This window comes from Plectropomus leopardus, chromosome 13, assembly GCF_026936395.1.
Source record: "Plectropomus leopardus strain MGB_pleo_1.0 chromosome 13, ASM2693639v1, whole genome shotgun sequence".
Classification (NCBI taxonomy): Eukaryota; Metazoa; Chordata; class Actinopteri; order Perciformes; family Serranidae; genus Plectropomus; species Plectropomus leopardus.
In genome coordinates, this window is record NC_142188.1 from 24,807,873 (window position 1) to 24,831,353 (window position 23,481).

The window sequence follows — 23,481 nt, forward strand, 5'->3', positions numbered from 1 at the left end:
CTTACTCATATACAAGCCATGTAATCAAGAAGGGAGTGACCACAGCATGGATGTAGGATCACACGACCAATGCGCTGACGGGAGTAAAGAAGGAGGTAGGATAAAGAGCAAACAAACATAGGACTTTCCCCCAGGAGATCGTTGTTTGTGTCCTGTGTGATACCAAATGAACTTTGAGTTAATTTAAGGGAACATTGTCTCCATGTTTCTTTTCCTTAACCTGACCAACATAGTGTAACATACTAAACCTAACCAACGTTACTTTACTATCCTAAAACATAACTTAAGTAACTTTTATTGCCTAAATCTAACAACAACACTTTTATGATTCAAAACCATTGTGCTTTTTAATATATATATATGTATATATATATATATATATATATATATATATATGAACCATTGTATTGAGGATATTTTGATGTGTTGTCATATTACTAGAAAGAGAATGGAAAACTTGCACAAACTTTTTAAAGATTTTTTTTAAGTTCCTGATCTGTACATGCACATTTTGTGTCAATCTAAAATCAGTAGGCTGGAAGGGATTTTTTAAAAAAAAATTTATGCTACTGTTTTTGAACATGCACATTTCTTTCTTCTGTATCTACACTGTATGTTTTCTTAATGTGAAAATAAACCATTCTCAAAGTAATCTTATTTTAGTTAACATTTCTTAGGGCAAGCTATTTTTCAGAGCATTTTTTAAGAAATTTAGTTTTTTAAAAGTTATGGGGACAAAGTAGGCCATTTCAAAAAGTGGTAGAGACATGTCCCCAGCATCCCCAGTGTGAAAGACACTTATGCTTGAGCTGCGAACATTTGGGTGTCTAATGGGAGTTCTGATGATGAACACTGAGGCATTGACACAGGGATGATTTATAGTACTGTAGTCACTGGAGGTGTGCTCAGGCTGTGCCACCCAGGGAGACGCCTTCCATCACATCTCATTTGCTTTCACTCGATTTCTGTGCCGACGATGACTCACACCACTAATGAGGCACCCACAGGACAGTGGAGCGTTCAGCTCACAGTTACACTAGAGTTTTATCCTTCACTGTGAGCTCCTCACCACAGTCTGAACATACATGGCATAACAGTTCAGTATAACACCACACAGTAGTTTTAACTCAGGCTGTTCAAGATGTTCTGACTCTAACATTTTTTAGTTGTTTTATTTTTTTACATGAAATCATACAGTTGACAAAATTTTTATGTGCTATTTCATCATGTCTACACGACACTACATCCATGACAATTTATAACAATTTAACCTTGACACATTTCAATCAATATGAAAGTTCAGATTCCTGATGGCTCTAAAAGTTGTAATAGTTAGTGAAATACTAAAACTTGCAAAGACATCTTCTAATAGACGGATGTACTTACATACATTGATTGATGATGTCATTATCAAAAGCTTTGTTCACATGATGGGTAACATGCCAGTGTATCCTCATGCAATTATTTGGATGATATCTAACAAATTAGGACCCCACAAATTAGTGTCCATACCACTTTGGTTAAGTTTAGGGAAAGGATCATGGTTGGCAGTTGTCATGTACCGACACATGCATACTAAACAAATAGTTTTGCACTTACTATGTAACATAATAATGTGACAATGTACCTTAAAATAACTTAATAAAAACTTGTTGTCATGTACTGACACATGCATACTTAACAAAAAGTTTTGCACTTACTATGTAACATAATAATGTGACAATGTACCTTAAAATAACTTAATAAAAACTTGTTGTCATGTACTGACACATGCATACTTAACAAAAAGTTTTGCACTTACTATGTAACATAATAATGTGACAATGTACCTTAAAATAACTTAATAAAAACTTGTTTTCACACCAGACACAAACACCAATCTCCTTGAGGAAAGTCCTGTATTGTTTAATACACATCCCCAATCCCCTTCCTTACATGTACTTTTGCTCATTATACTACTTCCGTCTTTACTCCCATCAGCGCACATGGTTGTGGCCTTCATGTGGGTTATATGCATTAATGGCTCATGATTACGGGTGTTATATATGAATTCTGGTGCATAACTTTTTGTTGGTATTTAAGTATAAACAGTGCATGAGAACAGCCTGAATGTGCACACTTTGCAGTCAGTGTGCAAAACACAAACATTTGCATGCCTGAATCCCCCAACATGAATAGATTTGATTGCATGGATGGTTGGCCCATAAATGTGTTATGTCATCATGCGTAAGCTGATGTATAGAAAGCTGTGACACTCAAGTGTTTGGTTTATTTGAATAGATTTCTTTTTTTACTTTAGGAAAGCAGTTTCTTTAGTACAAGCAGCAGAGAATCAAACACTGCACTGTCTGAGGTAAGTTCAGTGGAGTCAGTGAGCTGCGGACATGACGGACTGAGAGATAACTACATGAAATGCAATATTGTTGCCACACCAGCGGTGGAGAAATCTTTTAATAACAGTACAGGCTTTTCATTCAGACAAGCCTGTAACCTTTTTTTCCCCAGAAATGAAAGAAAATATTTCCAACAGTGAGTTTTGCATTTCATAGCTACACAGAATACTAAGACATCTTAATACTGATTCACTCTTCAGTCTTTATGTGAATGTTATATAAATTGTATCATCATATTTCAAGGCATGTGTATTTTACCTACTATGAAGTCATATATACTATTGTTTCAAAGATAATGATTTACTTATTTTTTTATTTTGAGCTCTTGTGGCTCAGGGGCAGACCTCCAACTGCACTGTCGCCCAGACACTGAAGATATTGAGAATGATGCATTAGAGTATACTACTATAAATTGCAAAGCAACTTTAAATCAGCTTACAGTAGCATGTATGCCCACGACAAACTGACCAATTAGACCTTTTTCACAGCAGACGTTTCGACATGTCACTGTAGGAGAAGCACAGGTGTGCTCTATAACATTAATGCTGGCTGCATTCCATTTAGAGGAGGCCCTGATGTTGTCCATGCTGGCTCACTGGAATAGCTTAATGGAAATCGTAATAGAACTCAGCCATAATTAATGTTATCAGCTTCACCTGTGCTTTTCCAACACACAAAATGCCTGTTGTGAAAATATACTGATGGAGAAGCAGCAGTAAAAGAAAAGAGGAAAAAAATAGCAATACATTATGTCAACCTACTTTAATAAAGTAATGTAAGTATATTATTTCTGTTATTATTTCATGTAATACAGAGACATTTTTCAAGTGCAGTCACTTGTTCACCTAGACTTGGGTTACTTTTTTCTTGTAATGTTAACTTGTAATGTTAACAGATAAAAATATATAACATCCACAGTTAAGTTAACTGTCTATAACAATCATTTAGCCAAGTTACATAAAGGTTATTAACATAATCTGAGATTGGTTTTTCAAATTGCCAAAATATTAGTCAAATATTAAATCAAATATTTTTGATGGCCTTTTGCTTAAGTTAGTGTTAGTGGGTTGCAATGACTGTGTGTTTCTCTTTCAGTGGGTCTGCACTCTTGGGAGCAGTCTTTCTTAATGTCAGGTTGGATGTTGGAGTCTGTTTCTGGCTTTGCTTTACCTGCTCTGGTCCAGAGCGATGCACAGTATCTAAACAACTGCTGGATGGATTCCCAGAGGAAAATTTTGCTGCTCACAATAGTCTTTTCTTTGTCTCATCAGACCAACTTCTTATTTGGAGACAACTGAATTTTGATCTGTTTGTCCTCACCTCCCCTTGGGAGAAATGAGAAGCTTAAGTTATTTTACTGTGCTCATAGGCTTCTCAAAGGTTTCCCAAATCTGAGAACAGATAAAATACAGAGTTGAGACTTGATTACAGAGCCAAATTTCTAAAACTGAGTAGGCTAAACCAAAGCTTTCTTTTGGATTTTAGTGTTATCTCCAGAGCTGATTATTTCATACATATAAAGAATTGTGCAGCGAGAGAGAAAAAATGAGCATTTGAAGATTTTAAATTGAAATCGGACTGAGACAAGAGGGAGGCTATTTCTCAGGAGCTGAATTTTAATGGTATGAGAAAATGATCAAAATCTCACATCGATGTTATATTGAGCTCAGTTATGTCTAGGAGAAATAGACTGGACAAAGAAGAGATCTTATTTTAAATTTTCCTTTCTTTTGTTGCATCAGTTGCAGGTGGAGGGAAAGACGACGGTTCACAGGAAGGCTGCACTTCTGTGAGTATTTGGGCTGATTGTTTATCTTTCATACATCATGCAAGTAACAAGCTGGAGTAAAGCGGACCTCTCCAGGACTACTTTCTCTAGTTGGTGGTGACAGAGAAGCAGCTTGAGATTTAATCATTCAAACCTTTTTTGTGGTCTTCTCACCACCACCCTCCTTCATTCTTCTTTCTGCCTAATAAATCCTGTCCTAATAATAAACCAGCTCCCTGCTATGAAACCTTTGTGAAGTCAAAATGAGTGCGTAAATTGAAATTTACGAGTGTAATAACAATGTGCGGCGTCATTTGAATAATTCCCTTCTCATATCCACTTTAGTTGTGATCCTCAGGTCATTCTTCACAAGGGGAAATAATTTGTTTTGTGGATTTCTCTTTGAGCAAAAAACACCAAAGGCAGGAACATATTTGGAAACTTCTTAGCAGTATTGGCCAATTACCTTATTATATTTATTAGACAATAAAGCAATAAATCACTGTGTTTAGAAGTATTTAACTTTGAAATTCATGCTCAAGGGAAACCAATATAAAAAGCCTTTTAGTATGTTCAGCAAGATTGTCCCAACATTTTTGTGAATGCAGGTTTTTGTACTGTACATGAGTTAATCCAAATTTAGACATCACATACTGTATCTAAACTGGGCTGCGGTCTCCTGTGGTGTGTGGCCTTTCAGTCACAGTGCCATTACTGGAGGAGAGCGGGCTGTGACTGACAGGTTTAGTGGGTGGCAAAGACAAGTGTGTTCCCCTGGAGCAAGAAGTGCAGCATTCCTCACTGCTATGTGTCTTTTTCTTTCCTATCGATCAGCAGTTAGACCATGTCTGTCCATATGAAAGGTCATAGGCTCTTTTTATGTCTCTGGTGACACCGTGGACACTAGTCACTGCTTACTTAGATAACAGCCTGTGGGGAGGCGTGTAATGCTCTGGATGTTCAACTATAGCACTTTATAGGCCACCTCAGGGGGTGAGTGGAAGGACTTTGAAATTGTCTCACACCAATAGTGACTTATAAAAAGCAAATGGCTCCATTGAGGGAGGGAATACAGAGCTCATTTTTTCCTTGCCTTGTGCTAAAGTTGATGAAATTACTCTGCCCCCTTCACTTGGCAGCAAGAATCAAGTATTAATTACAGTTAATCAAACTTTGCAGATTATAGAAAGAATGTGGAAAGGGTCAAACATTGGACGGGTGCACTCTAAGCGCTCTCTGGCTTCATTCAAGGCATGTTGGTGCGTTTAAAGTGCTGAGCGCCCTTTTGCTGAGGTTGAAATTTCAGAGTATTAGCGAGTTATTAACTTCCCCTAATAGGAAAATCCTGCTCTTGGAATGCAAACGAGGTGAGAGAGCAGTTAGGTGACAATGAGAGCATCGCTCAGCCGCTCATGGGATAATAATGATGTGTTCATTCATGCACGGGGTGAAACGGCCCCCGTGTCCTTAAGCACCAGTCTAACAAGTACATGTCAAAAGTCTATCCAGAGTTTTCTTTAAGTGTCTAGTCATGAAATTGAATGCCACGGGTCATAAAGACTTATTTATAGGAAAACCACAGTGGGATTCCCGTTTGCGGCTGTAATGCAAAGTTCCCTTGATGAAAATGGCCATTTAATGATCATTGCTGGCTCATCAGGGTTGGGTCATCTTTATTCATGTCTTTATTGATTTTACAGGGATGATTTTGTAATTGTGAAAACATGCAGCGTCAGGTGCATAAATCACTTTACTCTACATAAAATAATGGAAACTTAACTATTATGGCTCGGCTAGATATTTTGGATAATAAATCAAAACCTTATGTCATGGTCATGGTTCTTAAAATATTTTGCACAAATAAAATCATACTGAGAAAGACTGTATTTCTCTGTATGCCTCATGCCAGAGCACAGGCTTATATACAGTATATATATATTTTTCATTTTAATATTAGTATTTCAAATGTATGCGTTTATAGTCATGACTCTTAAATATGCTTGTTTTTGCCACTGACTGCTAACTGGTTTTAGGATGTGGGAATGACTATGCCCTTATAATTCTATAATATTAGAGCTGAAAAAAAATTGAGATTTTTCTTGATTAGGTGGGGTGGGATATGGGGATAACAATGTTCGTAAAATTTCATGAACTGATATTTGTGTTTTATTTAATCATATATAGTCATTTATTTATTTATTCCACCTTCCTGTCCACTACGGGCGGAAAATAGCAGCTTTGTTAGAATCTGGTACAATGCATCTCTCCTTGTTTTATATAAGGTTAATGTTTTATTGTACACTGTCTCTGTCTAAAAACATACATAACATTACATTTTTTAGATGATTTAGACAGGAATTCAGAACAAGACATAATCCTTCAGTGGAACTTGGTTACACACACTAACAACGCAACCAAATAAAGCAAAAGGGAAAGAAAAAGGTTTTTATATTTCAGTAAGGTCTCTCCATAATGTTGTCTGATATTTATAATAACAATCCAAGCTTGTCAGTGGGATAAACAAACACTTTTAGTGAACAAAAATTGATGGTGCACAATTCCCTGCAAGGGTTACATTTCAGCCTGTTTTGCTGCTGTGGCTGCAGCAGTCTCAATACTGGGCCAATTCCAAAAATTGTCGTCTCCATTAGTCACAACGAAAAAAAAATGGAAAAAAAGGGTCCAGATTGAAACATCCAGTAGTATCCCTTTAACATCACCATGTTAGCGTCTGATGTTTTTTCAGAGCCGCTAAAATATTGACTCTTGTTTCCTTGAGACACTGACATGTCTCAGGGTGAATTCTATGGCTCGATAAATATTGTTTATTGATAGATGAGTGAACTTTCTTAAATAAACTCAATTGCTGTATTTAGCCATGCTTGTTATCTCCTACATGACACAAAGCTGATGACAAACGTGGAAGCACTGGATTACAGTACACTATCCCACACTGTGACCTTGTTATGTTGAAAACAATCAGAAATTCACGACACTGAGCTAAATCAATTACGCAATTAAAGCCACGATTGCAATCTCACCAAATTTGGCTGCACAGCAGAGAAAAGCAGAGACAGTAATTAACTGGAGTAAAACACATTGTTCAGACCCGATGGCGTGTCAATAAGTGTCTCTTTTACATTCTGCATCAAATGTTAGGGAAATGAGGTGTGTGACAAGAACAAAGTGAGTGAGGAACACAACAAACACACACACACACACACACACACACACACACACAAACAGACGCGCGGTACAGATGGAAAGGGGGGTGGCATCAATTAGCAGACATGTTCCACTCTGCGTGTTGCCGTGTTTTTGTAGCGTGTGGTGGAGTGCTCGCCATGCATCACTTGGCCCCATTATGAAACCTCTCAGAAATGTCATTAGAATCAGTGACCTTTCAAACAACCAGCACGCTCAAACACAATACATTGGCTAGAATGTACCACGCACGTTTTTACCTTTTATTTTCCTGCTTTGGTAGAATAAGTCTTCCCACAATGAGCTTCTCCTGTTAAAATCAAGAGTAAAAAAAAAAAGACAAAAAAAGCCAATGAACAGGCAAAAAGCTTCAAAGATTCTGATGTCAAGCGACTGCAGAGGAAGTTTAACACACTTTCAGACATACATTTCCACTGGATCAGTGGATGATCTCTGTGTCCTCACCTTCAGCTGAACCTTCAACCCACATGACACCAAACTGTCTGTTCACTCTCTCTTTAACTGCCGCTGGGAGTGTTTCTCTCACAGTATATGAGCAGGAGCACGGCCTGTTCAAACTGTTCGGAATAGTACTGATAGGTAACTAATCAGGTCTCATAGGCATGCTGGGACAAACTGTGCCAGGGGGTTGCAGACCTCTCAAAATTTTCTCATCTCCACAGTTGTGGAAGTTATACAAAATGTTTTAATATTACATATACAGTTTACATGGTATATATGGTTTGGTGCTTGACTGAAGTTCTTTCAGGTCTATATAGCGGAACATGTTCAAGATCCAAGACATGAGAATTTTACCCATAACATCAAATTCCAGTAGTATTATTCATAATTTCATTCACATTTTTAAAATATTAGCACTACAAATTAACATTTTAAAAAATAGAATGTGGTTAGAGACTGGAGATTGATTCTCAACCACAGGGGCACTTGTCTGTGGTAAATAATCTCAATGCAAGGTCCACTTACCTAGCTTTTTTCTGAGATTTTGACTGTTTCCCAAGGACTTCTTCAGGAAGTGAAACTTACTTAAGTACCTGCAAAACACTCCTATCAGCCTCAGTTGTACTTTGTGGCAGTAACCTATCTAACGTAAGCTGTGAGAACTGGCATGCTAATAAACTAAACAAGGATGGTAAATATCAGCATGTTAGCATATGCTGACAGTGGTTTTAGCTCGAGGTACCACTGTGTCTTCATACCGCCTCACAGAGCTGCTAGCATGGCTGTAGACTCTTATGACTTTTACATGCTGTCCAGCTGCATTTCATGTGGACGTGTAATGTGGCTTGATGTCACCATCTTACATCAAAAGCATTGTCAAAGCGACAGTATTTTACAAGTTTAGAATGAAAAAAAAAAGAGAAACAACTTGTTGTACACGTGCTGTTGAAGTGTTTGTTCGTTTCTTGCATGCCTCAATGACGACTGCATAAACAAACTTAGAATATACTGCAGGACTTGTGTTAGAGATTGTAAATGGACGTTTTGAAAAATTTTGCTTTTGTTAAACATGGTCCCCAGTCAATTAATAAATCAATATTTTACCCATTTTTCATTGAGGCATGGAAAAAAAACAACAACACACATTTCTTTGCAAATTCCAGGTAACACGCTGTGACACTAATTATTTTACAAATGCTCCTTCTGTGGTAAGTAAAGTAAGTAAATAACACAGTAACATAGTCAGCCATTGTGAATTTAAGGGACCAGCAATGGCAAAACAATAACAAATAATTGGTTGATGCTTCCTCGTGTCATCGGAGTCCTGAAAAAGGTCGAGGCCATAGTCATGCCTGTTATGCAGCACAAGTGTTGGGCTTCATTTTGTTGTTTCATGTTACCGTCTTCAGTTAAAAATGGCTTGTTTCTGTGTTGCTCGTAGTGTAAATACAGCATCAGCCTTTTTTTCAACAGTGCAACAAAAGTATGTACCTTAAACGCCCACCATCCATCCCAACCAACAACAATCATGTTGCCCACAAAAAAACCCTACAGTAAATAAGGATAAATTCTTTCTTGGAGGCAATGTATTGTGTGTTTCAGATCCTTATATGGACTGCAGTTATACTTTGAGCAATACATTGCTTTTCTGATATTCTGATGTTGTGTAAGTGACCTTAAGCTCTGACATCCATTTGTTAAGGATGCTAGAATATTTTCTCTTCAGGGCTCTGTGGTGTCTAAAGAACATTGTACAGGCCTTGGAAAGAGTATGGACAAGTTGAACACATGAACACTGTTTTTTTTTTTATTTTTTGTTATCAGATGGGTAATCTTCGAGGTAATCCCATCTCCTGATTGAGAACCAGCAGTGAGTTATAAGCACAGAGACATTCTCAGACTTCTTGTGTCCATATCAATCTTTCCACAGTTTCTCATCTGGCACTAATCTCTTCAGGGGGGATTTCATCCCACAGCAAACATGATTCCCCACTTAGCAGCTCTGGACAAAGAGAGTTTCTTTCTCTAGGGTAGCTGTGAAGAGAAACTTATCTCAAGACAATTGTGTTGCTCAGTGTTTCCTTCTTGACTTTAATATGGCATCTCTCTGAATTTTCCAAAAGTAGATAAAGCGATAATGGCGGTCTGTCCTGGTGTTAACAGCACATTTCACCCGCTGATCAATCGGTAGATTGGCTTGTAATTTCCCCTCTTAGCACGAGAAAGAAAGTGTGAAACAGAAGGGAGAGCATTCTAATTTGCTTCGACTGGCTCCCTCCGGTGGCTCAGACAGCGCTGATGTGTCTCTAATTGATTTCCATGGCGTCCTCGGATGAGCTGCAAGAGAAGAGCAGGAAAGGCATGCTGTGTGTTGCACATTTTTAGGCAAGGTTTCTACAAAAAAAAAAGGTTATGACAATTAGGGAGTGTGCTTAAGTTGACCTCTGTTCTCCTTCCTATCAAATTAATCATCCCATCAAAGTCAGGAAAAATGTTAATTAATGATAGCATTTGAAAGTGTCTTCACATCAGCTTTGGTACAAGAGTGTGAAAATTGAGCTTCAATGAATACCGAAATGAATAATGAGAGAGACTATAACCTTGTAATTTGCATGTCTTCAGGTTATAAAATGTGTCAGTGCTGACTGATTGCACTTAGCATCTGAAACATCCCACTATTATCTTCACCTATAACAGATGACATAAAGCAAGTCATAACTGGCTCATTTGCAAGTTTGTTTAAGGAAAGATTTAATAAAAAATAAATAAATAAACGATGCTTCCTGTAATTAAGTGTCTGTAGCAAACTGTAGCATTTTTCAGCCTTATTTGACAGGCCACTTAACCAGCCAACTCCAGCCAGGGGACTAAAAACCAAACCCCCGGGTGGATCCGAGTTGTCTTTTCCTCTTTACCTCTCAACAGTGTCATGCACACAGCATCTATCTTCATGTAGTGAACTGGACAGCAAAGGATTTAGGAGGGCTACTCTCAATCGGTCATGGTGCCAGAAGCTCTTTTTGAATATTAAAAAGGCTATCTCCTTGATCAAATAGCATCAGCTTTGAAGCCTTGCCAATATTGAAGCACAGGATGGATAGTGTGATATACATCATATACCTGGAGAAAGTGGATGGACATATTATTTTAAAAAATATGGTTAAGTCAAAGCTTTCAATATGGTTTTACCAGTTTAAGAGCAGGAGAAGAAAGGGCACCTTCTTTGTAATCAAAAGGAAGCAGGGATTAATCTCTGACAGCTATTTTATCACCTGGTTATATCTAATCTTTATACCTACTTTGTCAATAAACACATTAGTATGTTGTTGCAGATCGATGAGCGCAGACAGATGAACCTTTTGGCCGCGGCTGTCATATCAACAAGATCCCTGAAGATCACTGCAAATTAAACCTCTGAACTCTTCACCCGGCATTCAGGCCTGACCCAACATTTATCAAACATTCATAGCTCTGCGAAGCTATTTGCATCAGCACAAGGCCTACAATCAATTCTGCGCTCCGAGAGAGGTTTACCAACTGGAGGGCTGTCAATAACTATTTAAGATTCACTGTAGATTTCCCATGCGTGAATCGACCTCCTGTACCCTGAGTCTGATGCAGGATACAGTGGAAGTGATCGCTGGTGATGTATTCCACTGCTGTGGGCTTAGTCTGGCTCATACGTCTGTGGTCGCAGACTTGAGTCAGTCTCACAGCCGGTCATTTATATACTTAACACTTACTTGATATTCACTCAACATCCACACTCCCATGTAAATTATCACAATTGTCTCTTAATCTTCAGTATTGTAGCTCAACAGTGTGAGTATTTAGTTATAATTCCTTTTTTTTCTGACTTGATTGTGGTGCCTCTCAGCAAAAAAAAAAAAAAGCCACAGATTTATATTCTCATTGTGTTTGCACAGCTCTTGTGCCATACTCATTATGATTAGCTACATGACATGCTGAGATGCTGATTGTTTTGTTACCTTTCAATGGCTATTACAAATAAATGTGAAAATTGGAAACATGACACAAACTACTTCAGCACAAATAGGGTCATTGCGTGTGTCCGCCGGCCTTTTATTACAGCCTAAATTAACAGTGTCCTCCTCATCTTTTGGCAAACCTAAAGAGTGGCTGTATGGCTCACAAAGGCCTACCCAGTCATTCCCGATGACACATTGTTTAGAGTGGCGCGCTTGAACACATGACAAAAATATTCCCACGAGTGGCATGTGGCTTCAACTGCAAAATTACAAGATCCAATGAAGCAGTTGATAAAAAGATGTTTGGTACTGATTGAGATATTTCAGTCTGGACCCCAGTGGTGGACTGACAGACCAACATAATAATCCCTACAGTCACGCTGCTGTCAAGGCAAAAAATAGATCAGGGGAAGTTCTCTGGCAGATAAAACTAGCATTGTGCTTGTAGCACCCTGTTGATTTAGTTTACATTTTGTTCTTTCATATGTAAATAATTGTGCAAAGTATGAGGCGTCTTTAGACTTTGTTATTTTAGCAAGGTTATAATGATCATACATATTTATTTTCTCAGTAGTCTCTTTACTAAAATACAACCAGAACCTACAGGAAATATGTATATTGCTGGAAAAAATCAGGCTTTATCAGGCTGAAGTTGCAAGTATCCCTTGAACAGAGAAAGGAATAAAAACAGCCCACATCTAAAGAAAAGCCCAGGGATGTGCTGAAGCAGGCTTGGCATGATATCCAAGAATATTATTTAAGAAAACTTTTTTTTGGCGTTTTAATGCATTGTACACATTCTGTGTATTATTTGTTCATATGTAAGAGACAGAGAAATGAATGAATGAATAAATAAATAAATCCTCATATAACACAGAGTATCTTGAAATATGGACTGGCTCATTTTTTGCTGGTGTGTCCTAACTTTAATATTGAGAGATGTATAGTTTTGGTAAGATATTGAAATATCCTATGTTTTGAGAAGCCCTTGAATGCCTCTTTCCCTTGTGGAATCATCAGCCAATCAGAGTTAACATATTTGAGAAGGCGGGACTAAGAAAGCGGAAAAACAAACGAAGAGTGAAGAAATCGGGCGGAAGTTCGGAGATATTAAGTCCTAATTGTAAGTGCAGTTCAGTGTGTTATCACTGTTTGTTATCAAGAAAAGACCCAATGTGTTCCTATATCAGTGTGTAACCTATAAGAGGAAGAAAGAGCGTGTTGTGCAGCTGTTTTTAGTGACTAATTCTGTTAATCTGCTGCAAACGGCTCAGCCAGGTGTGAACTAATAGGCCCTCTTGGCTGTCTTTGAGGAGAGACACGGCAGAAAAACACCTTTTGTCAACGAGTTTCTGAGTGAGTATGGACAGTTGAAACTGTAAGCATATGGACATGTACGGCTAAAAGCTAGGAGGTTCATTACTGTCATGAATTTTTGGCTAGTGTGCGTTGGAGGCTGCCTCATGCTGCTGCAGTAGAGCTGCTCAGGACGGGCCGCTGCATGCTGGAGGAGGCCATGTTGTTTCCACACCGTCAGAGACTCAGGGGGAGTTTCTCCACCGCACTGATCAGCGCTGGACAGAGGACCAGCAACTCTCTGAGTTAAAGGAACAGTGAGTACAGACAATACTTCATTTGTGGATTAGAGTGTGCTCTAACAAGTGGGTTAATGGTGTTATTCTACAAACTTAACCATAAAACTCTGGAGTGTTATTTTATTTTTATGCCTACTTTATTGTATTTTGTTCGCTAGTGTAGTGAGGTTTAAAGGTGTATTTCAACAGGCATGTCATAAATATTTTCAGGTTTATTTAGTTAAATTCTCATGTATTAAAATGTGCTTAAAGTGGCAAAATAAGGGTTATACTTTGGTTAAGTGTGAATGCATGTTTTGAGCTCGCAACAGCAGTATAGCTATACTATAAACTAACCAGGCCTCTCTGCACCCCAGTCAGAGTCAAATGCTGTAATTTGTTAGTTACAGTGGTTACCTTTTAGTTTTTTTTATTTTAGGAGACTCTCTTCAATTCACTTTCCGTGCAAAGATTTTATCAGTTGCACAGTAGTAACGTTCTGTGACAAAATTGGAACTGAGTGGGTGGGCTACAAACTGTACTGCTGGAAAGATGGTTATTTCATAAAACTAGGCTGTCTCTGCAGTAGAAAGATGCAAATACTTTTGAAATTGGTTGCTACATGACCAAAGAAAACAGCGTACAAGGGTTGTGACATTTGCTTTTGCTTAAGAGGTGGAAAACCTACAATTACCAGAAAGCACTGTGCTGCACCAGATCAAGTATCTCTCTTGCTGGCAAGCAACATAACAGGAACTTCATTTGACACAATGGCGTCTGGCTGGTAACAGTTGATCTTGTGTAAGAGTTAAACAGTTTGCTAAAACATATTTTTGAAAATATTTGAGGTGACAAATATCCAATGCAGTAACAGAGTCTTGGTTCATATTTGATCAGCACTACCTAGTTTTGCCGTTTGATCAGAGTTTGGTCTGAGAGAGAGGGGAAGAGGGGCCGGTTTGTCTCTGGATCCAGCTGTATACTTTTCGTGTCCGTGGTGGTGACATGGATGGCGGCCAATACAAAAATGGGAAAGTACTACCTGTAATTTGACCAACATCCCAATAACCATGAATGACACATTGTACGTCATCCGGTGAAGTTTTACGGGGGGGGCAATATCCAGTCACTGGTAAGATTGAGGGGTTCATTTACATGTACTGTCCACATTGTTATGATACAAAGCTGTTTGAAAATCAGCAAAGTATCCCTTTAAGCACCGCTAACTGCACTGATTTTCGATATCCCCAGTGTCATTGAAAAATAACGCGCCAAGATCCAGACGATATTCCACAGTGCGATCCAGACAGTGAACACAGAGACAGATCTACAGGATGATCAAAGATTTTGAGATATATGAGTCGCTGGGTAAATCATTCACGTTATTATTGGGGTCAGCCACAGTTTACTGTACTTCTAAAGCCAAACTTGCTCTCTCAGCGGAGAGTCAGGGCCCGAAGCAAAACCAATTATAAGCATATTCTGTATCTTCATCTGGTGAACTCTTACAACGTTTAAAGCAAACAATAAATCCTGAATTAAAAGAAGTTAACCGTGCAGCTGGTAGGGGCTGGAATTTGTTACTCAGACAAAAGATCATTTAAAACTGAGGTAGTCCATGTCGAAGCCAGGCATTACTATCCAGTTTGTATGGAGCTCTTTTTCTTTTTACACAGTGACATGTCAAATAATCAAATTTATTTGAGTTTTGAATGTGCTGCAATGACAAATACTTTAACAACGGACTGAATGGAAGGTTTTTCTTTAGTCTGATTTATTGTGAGCTCAATAAAGATTTGTTGCCAGTTAAATGCACCATAAAACATCTTTTTGTTCTTGTCGAATGGGTCATGGTGCGAAACAGGAAATCTCTAAGGGATTATTTCCCTTTTTTTTCCTGGGAGATCAAGTCTAAATCAATTTTAACAAGGCCTGTTCTTTTGAGCCCAACTTTTAATTAGTAGAGAGGGTCAGTCTGGCTGTCAAGACTGACTCCCTATGATAAGCCCTCAAACAAGGCTGTATCATTATCCTGTGTGAGGTTCCTACCTTCCTCTGCTGGAGTGCTGCCAACAGAAATGGAGCTGCTGCAGGTTGTTTTGGGGATCTGTGCTCTTCAGAGTTGTGCTGTTTAGAGGCAGAGTGGGCCTCTGGAGATGAGTGGTGTGCGTCTACAATGCATCTGTCTGTGGAGCTCCTTTAAAGGAATACTTCACCTTTAAAATGATATTTTGTGTATCAATTACTCACCTCAAGTTACCCTGAATTTGTGATAAAATTTCTTTCTTTCTTGCATGCCTCCACTGTGAACAAAGAACCCCCAAACAGTGAAAAGTTTTAAGGAATTGCAGTAAATGGTGGCCACATTTAACAACAGCAAAAATCAAAACTTTTGTTTACAAACTCACACAACTCGTGCAGTATTATCCAAGGCTCAGTACTTCCCAAATGCTTGCATTTTGCCAAAACTGCTATTTAAAAATTAGATGAAAGTGAAACTTATCTGTGCTCTTTTCAGAGCCAGACATTATAGACAAAAACAGTCATTTTACTTTGCTGAATACTGGAGCTGCTGGTCTGCCGCTGCCCACATCAGACAGTTTGCTTGTTTGACTTGCGTGACTTTGGTGTTTTAAAGGGTTAATTCAGATTCACCATATTTTCTCAAAAACACACATGAAACTAAACTAAGGCAGCGATAGACTGGCAACTCCCGTGTTCAGCAGTGTACAATTACTGTTTTTTGTCAATGGTGTCTGGCTTTGAAGAGAGTATTTTCAGTTCAGTTTTAAATACAGAAGTTTTAGAAGAAATGAATGAAAAGTGAAACATTGAGCATACAACTGGATAAATGAGAATTGGATTATACTGCCAAGTTATGTGAGACTAAATAAAGTTTTGATATAGTTATATTTTGATATATGCTGTTGTTAAATGCTTTCCACATTTATGTCAATTTCACAAGAATGTTTCGATTTGTCCTTCACTGTGGAGGCATGCAAAAAAAGTTTATGATTTTATGATTTCAAGGTAACACAGGGTGTAGAATTTAAACATAAATGGTCATGTGATCAAATGAATAGGTAGGGCAGCCCTTTGAAAGTCTGAGACTTGAATCATTAGTCAGAGACTCTCAGTCGAGATTGTCAAGTCAAGCAGTGTTTTTTTTCTGTGCAGTGTACTTCAGGGATGTTTTGGTCCCCAGATTTTGCTGCGGAGTGAGTGCTCTTGACTTTCACGCTACTCTTTGCAGTTGAAGACATGCAGGCAGCGTCACAGAGTGAGAGACAGACCTTGCCGTCGGGTGAAGGAGTGGTGAATTTACAGCTCACAGCAAATTGATAGTATACAGTCTCTTGCTTTTCTTCATTTAAAAAAATGTTGTGCGTTTGCAATCTATTGCTAATGACGTTAGCTTATAGATGTGGATGCTGCTGTAAAACTTAATGTCCCTCTGAGCCCATTCAGACTTTAAAACTTTGTATGTAAAACAAAACAAATCATCAAAAATTTGTATTGAACAGCCAAATCTGATTTGACTTACATCCTTCTGAGACGGGCACAGCCCTAGACGTATTTCTTTAAGATGGACCCACTGTTAGAGAGTGCATGCATGAATGTGTTAAAGAAATGTGGCTGACTGGGAAAGCACAGACAGGATTTAGATGAAAGACACAGAGAGAGGTGTCCTAGTCATCACCTTTGCTGTGCATTGCATATTTCTAGCCCCATGCTCTCTATTAATTTTATGCTACCTGTATTTGAGAAGCTCGATAAATATGCAGAACAGCCATATGATAAAATTCCTATCCCGGGAATTGCAAGGTAAGAGGAAATATTGAGTCGACCAGAGATGAAGACAAACCATGATGGCTTTCCTAATTGACCACAGGAGAACGGCAGGGAATCACCTCTAGCATTTTAGCTGCAGCCAGAGGGAGTGAACCGGGGCTCTCAGCTGAACACTGTTAGCATTATACCAGATGACACGGACTACCTTAATACCAGCATGACATGCTCATCCATCCTATTACATTTCGTGCAGTGTTTAAGATAGGCAGGCCATGTTTCATACAAATGTTCCCTTTTCCCTCTTTCAATATTCAGAGTATAACACCCTCCGTAATGTCCCTTTGCTGTTTGAGAACTCTGCAGAACTGCACTTAGATAAATATGCAAGTTTCATTTGTAGTTTCTCGTTTCATAAGGAGGAATATAACCGTTACATGACATATTTTTTATTCTCAGAAGAGAAGAATATTTCTTCTACTATTGCAGGGCTCCTCTTCTGTGGAAGCATTTGAGTAAAAATTCTCACCCTCCGTGCATCACTCTGACTATGACCAGAGCTCTTGTACAAGACTGACTCACTGAACTTTGATTTAACCTCTTTATTCCCAGAAAATTATGTTTAATTCATGAGGTTTTTCAAAATAAAGAGGCATACCACCTTTTCTTGCACCGGAGGAGATTCTTCTGAAGGCTGTGTATTAGGTTTCTTCGGTCGCATAAATTAATTAACACCGGCGCTAATTTCAGCAGCATTGCAGTGAATCCTCCTAAGGCGGGCACCTCTCTTTCCATCTAGTCAGCGGAAAGCACATCAGAGTTGCTTCCAGACTCAACTTCACAGCACATGAATCCACAAATGCGCTACAATGACTTGAGGAAATAAAGCCCACATGTTCAAATCAAGTGGGACTCGTGTGAAAATGAATCTTTCACTCTCACTGAATGTCTCAAACCCTCGGCAGTCATGATACTTCTCATGTCGGCCACGCTCCTTTTCTCTCCACACCCTCTGAGGACAGCCTCTGTGTGCCGCTTGGCGTTTCCTGAGGGGATTAACATGGAACCTAATATGATGATTGCAGCAGGGAATTAATACAAAGACAGCTCCATAAGCTTCCCAATACAAAGTGCAGGTATACTAATCTGCTGGCATATGCTGTGCCATGAAGCACAGTGATCTCTGAATTGAATTGGCCTGTGTGAGTCATCGTGGTACTCGTGAAATTGTGGATTACACTCAAGAGGCTTGTGTAACATCCCTGCAGTCTCTGCATGAAGACATATAGGGCAGAGTGTTGTCTCAGTGCACATAGATTATGATTCTGTTGCCACTGATGTTGATTCTTTTATATGATATTCTGTGTGTAATTAATTAGCAAAATATTACATATTTGTCCTCGTACTTGTGATGCTGTTTATCACTCTAGATTGTTTTGATGTGAGTTGGTGAGTGTTGGCGATATCGGCCATAGAGATGTCTGCCTTCTCCACCATATAATGGAACTAGATGACATTCGGCTTGTGGTGCTCCAAGCACCAAAAAAGTACATTTGAAAAACTCAACAGTAGTGTCTCTTGCTAGAAATCATGACTCGGTTACTCAAGACAATTCATCGCCCTTGCTGTTAGCAGCTTCATGTAGGAACTATTTTCTTTCTATCACCTTACACCCACCAACCGTATCACTATGCAGAAGGAAGAGTGCATTGAAATGTAAACGTTATTGTCTGTCTCCTTGGCTGAGCGCTAATGTAAGCTAGCTCAGTAATGTAGATAAACTAGCTTAGATGGATCTTTTTAACTTTATCTTTACCGACAGACATCCAACAACAGTATCACCCTACAGAAGGAAGCGTGCATCGACTGCACCACTGAGCTAGCGAAGATTACAGCTCCGCCGGGGAGGGCGCCATTAAGGTTTACAGCCCACACTTACCTCTGGTCTATGCTTTTGTCTGCGTGGTTATACAGTTGGCGGGTGTGGTTCAGTGAAGAGAAAATAGTTCCTATATAAAACTGCTTGCAACAAGGCCTGTGGATTATCTTGGGTAAGTAGCATTGCTGTTGAGATTTTAAAATTTACGTTTTCGGCCCTTTGAGCACTACAAGACGAGTGCCATCACGTTCTTTTTTACTCTTCTTTCCTTCTTCTTTTTCTCAAGGGCCAATACCTCCAACACTCTGCAACTCAAACCAAATCAACTTAGATTGATAAATAGCAGGTAAGAGGAAAAAGATATCTTATGGAATTTGTGGTGAACTGCCCCTTTAAATTTAATTCACCACTACATTTGATTTGAACTGCATGCATTGATGAATTTTACAGCAATCTTTTGTTGCAATGTATAAAGTCTTTTGAATCTTAATAATTCTCTCAGCTCAATTCTTGGGTCACAACATTTTAATGAAACAGCATAATGCAGGAATTTCCAGTTAATAAAGCACAATACAAGGTTCAGAAGTCTCCGTTTCAGTTTGCAGAGAACACAGAGGGCACAATGTAACCCAGAAAACCGCTCGGTCTCTTTCTGCCTATTAGCAATGTGCTGCGCTTTTGTTTTTGAATTCTCACGTAGAAGATATGCATAACAGCCACTGCAACAAAGAAGAGCGTCCATTAAAAATTGAATTCATGAAGCTTTGATTTGCTGTTTCCCTCAAATGAAAACCAGATGTCTTTTTTTACTTTTTTTTTTTAAACATGAATGACTGTGGAAGCTTTTAGAGTGCTCTTGTTTTTTAGACAGCTCGTGTAGGTAAAATGTTCGAGACTTGTGCTCCTGACAATGACATATCTCCTCCCTCATTCTACCTTCTGGGGTCAGAAACCCCTGCAGCGACAAAGAATTTTCCTTGTGAAGAAAAGTGTTGCTCTTGACACGTACTTGTGGCCCTTAGCACAAAGGGGGTTAAATCTTTTCTCTCTAAGCTTTTTAGTGGAATGTTTTTTTCCACTTGCTCTCCTCTGATGAATATTGTTGATTTGCAAATGGAGTTCTCTTGATTTTAATCCATTCATCTTACCGCGTCTGACTTTGCTATAGGTCAAGGTCCTCAGCTGGAAGGAGAGGCAATTCTGGGGATTCAGCTTCAGTCGGCTTCTCTGATTTAAAACAAAAAAAAAGGCTATTGTCAGGCCTGAATTGACAGCTTCGGCATATTAAGCTAAAGCAGTGAATATTGAGATTGCACCTGAATTGAATTATTGGCAGCAATTTTCGCTGTCATTTTACATTCCCTCAGTTATAGCCCTGATGAGAAAGGCAGGCAGAGAGGACTGTGTGCGTAAACCATCTGTAAAGTTGTCTCATTTTTTAGCATTAGATGTGCACGTTCGCTTGATATGACAGGCCATTAATTATAAAATATGGTTCTGCAAACTGTCACTCTCTGCTTCTGGATTGAGGAATCAAGGGACGCACAGATTTTAAAGTAGTTTTTAAAAAAAAAAAACAACTTTATGATTGTGCCTTGTTTTCACCCAACAGTGAACAGATTTCACACTTGGAGATGATTTGAGAGGGGAGAATTTATCTTGTCATCGTTTTCAGCCTGCTAATTATTTCCCTTTTCTGTTACGGAAAAATAAGTCATTTACCAGCAAAAGCAGTGAGCAGAACAGAATAGGATTAGACACCAAAAGCAATAGTGACCTGAATACTTGACACCAAATATCATTTCAATGAAGAATTCAGACATTTTTTCCTTAGACTACCTCTAATTCCTGATTTTACTATTTTTTTTTATTATATATGTGTATTATAGGCTTATACACATACAAGCAGCTGTACCATCCTGATATTATTGTTAACTTACAAACCCACAACCAGACCTGCTTATCACATATAAAACCAACTAATAGTTATGATTAGATCATTATTATTGCAATTATTATTATAGTTGGCTGGCCAATCAAATTGCCTAGTTGACCTGCAGTATGATAGAATAATGTAATGATCATTTACAGTCTCTTTAATGGCTAGCAGCATTGGATTACTGTTCTGTTATGACAAATAAAATAAATTACATTAAGAAGTGAAAATATGGTGGTCTGATCACAGTACACAATTTACTTGTAAGCCTGCATCCTCTATGCAGTTTTCACGAGCCAAATAAACCCACTCTTGCTCTTCAAATACTACATGGCAGAGGTGAGAGTTAAAAGGGAGTCTCAAATTTTAACTTTCAAGTCTCCAGCAAGTCCAGAGTAACTGTCGTGAGATTCAAGCATGTGAAGTAGAGTCCCTGTTATCAAGTCGAGTGAGACAAGGCATTGCTCAGGTCAAGTCATAAGTCAAGTCATATGAAATTCTGGTGATCTGGTCAAATGTTTGCTTTTTTAGCATTTGACCAGTCAATAAGCTAATAATTTAGCTAAATGGACACATTTACCTTTCTCTGTAGGTTTTGTGGTGACAGATGAAGTTGGTTGTTGTGGTGGTGGCATCATTTTTTAAGGTGCAGACCTTGCGCACTGTTGTCTTCTTCCGATGCCGCTGACAATATTCTCCTTAAATCCAAATGAATTATTTTTTGATTAGTCGCCTCATTAGCTGCCTCATGCATTGGCCTCTGCAAAAAATGACCTACTCATGTTTCAAAAACAAACCTTTTCAATATCTAGTAAAATGCAGATATTTTATGAAAAAAGAAGCCAACTTGAGTCATCTGTCTCAAGTCTAAGTCAAGTCTCAAGTTATAAATACCAAGTCAAAGACAAGGCTTTTATCATTGTCAGTCAAGCAAATAAAGTCCTCAAAAAGTCATGTAACTTTAGCCTCCCACCTTTGGTACACAACTAGCATAGCGTACTATGGCAAGGGACTGCATTCACTCGAGAAAAAATATATTTGAAATCAAAACAAAAAATATTTCTGAAATAAATTTTTTTAATGGAAAAAAGTTGTTCTTGGTTTTCAGAATGAAAGAGATAATAATCTGGGAAAAAAAGGCAAATAATCATGATGATTATGTCCCTTACCCCCAAATGTTAATTCAGAAAAACAGGGCAATTTTTCTCCCTATAAAAACTTTTTCTCATAATTATCAGATAATAATTGTTAATTCAGAAAGACAAGTAGCTTTTTTCTCAAGTGATAACATTATGCTTCCGCACCATGCCATTTTCAATTTGACATGATATTTCTCTTTATATAAAATATGCCTGAAGACAGACTAATCCTTATCCACTCAGAGTGTAATGAAGCCTCTTTGTTGCATAAAGTTTTAAAGGGAAAAAGAGAGAGACAGACTGAACACCATCAACCAGTGCAATATAGTCATGTATCTCCAGCGTACCCCAAGATATTTCGTTTTGACAGGTAACACATGGCCGAACAAGCAGATCCTGTGACATTACACAGGCCGGTTGTTGCTGTGTGATTCAGCAACTAATTGGGCAAAGTTTGCCTGGTCTGAATTGGAGGATTCAGTTTTAGGGATGTAGTTAATGATGATTATTAATTTTAAAAACAGAAATTAGAAATGAATTCCAAAAATTCTAAAAAATAATTACTTGAATAGCCACAATAGATCATTTGTTTAAACATGCTGTTTTTGGTGCTTCTTTTCAAGCTAGTTACACTGTCACATCAAGCTGAAAAAATATGTGAGGATTGCATGCCAAGACATTTTCCAAACAGATAAATAGGACGGCTGCAGTGAACTGTGGCGTGCTCTTTTGCTGCCAATTTTCTGGAATATAGTGTACAGCTGCGCTTGTATACTCTGACAAACATTAATATTATTGCAGTTCAAACTAATACCCCCAATACTTACAGGCAGAAATACACCTCAGAAGACTTTGCTGTTTAGCGAGCTGGAGGAGCAGATGTTTAATCAGTACTCAGGGGACATCAGCTCAGATTAGTCTGAACAGATGAGGAAAATTGGCAACAGGTCACTTAGATGCACTAATGGATCAATGTAATTAATTCACAAGAGAAGATGATCAATTGGTATCGTCACTGCCCTCTGCCACTTTATTAATATTCAAATCCTTTCTGAATTTGTAAAGTCAAGAAACAGATATTAGGGAAAGTTTTAAAAGAGTGTGATTGAGAGGATCGAAATATTGTAGTAAGTACTACTTTGTACATCACCCACTGGTTTGAGGACTGCCATTTTGAAGCCTCAAGCTTGGCATTTCGTCTTTTGCCATCTTGTTTTTTTAGAGCCAGAGGTGACCGTATTAGACAAGAGGCTGACAACTTTAAGCCTTAATAAAATGCAGTGAAAATAGTTTTATAGTACAAGTTACATAAAAATTAACCCCCCTTAAAGTTGTCATGAATGTTCAA

General features: G+C 38.4%; 1 long non-coding RNA gene across 5 annotated transcripts in view; it reads left to right on the top strand.

Annotated features, from left to right (window-relative positions):
• Positions 1-12,873: 12,873 nt before the first annotated feature.
• Positions 12,874-23,481, top strand: part of LOC148187723 (uncharacterized) — a 139,536-nt gene continuing 128,928 nt past the window's right edge. For 4 of the 5 annotated variants that reach the window (XR_015778495.1, XR_015778497.1, XR_015778493.1 and 1 more), the window contains exons 1-2: positions 12,950-13,172; positions 13,260-13,429. This is a non-coding gene — a long non-coding RNA (uncharacterized LOC148187723). The other variant, XR_015778494.1, reaches the window with a different exon arrangement.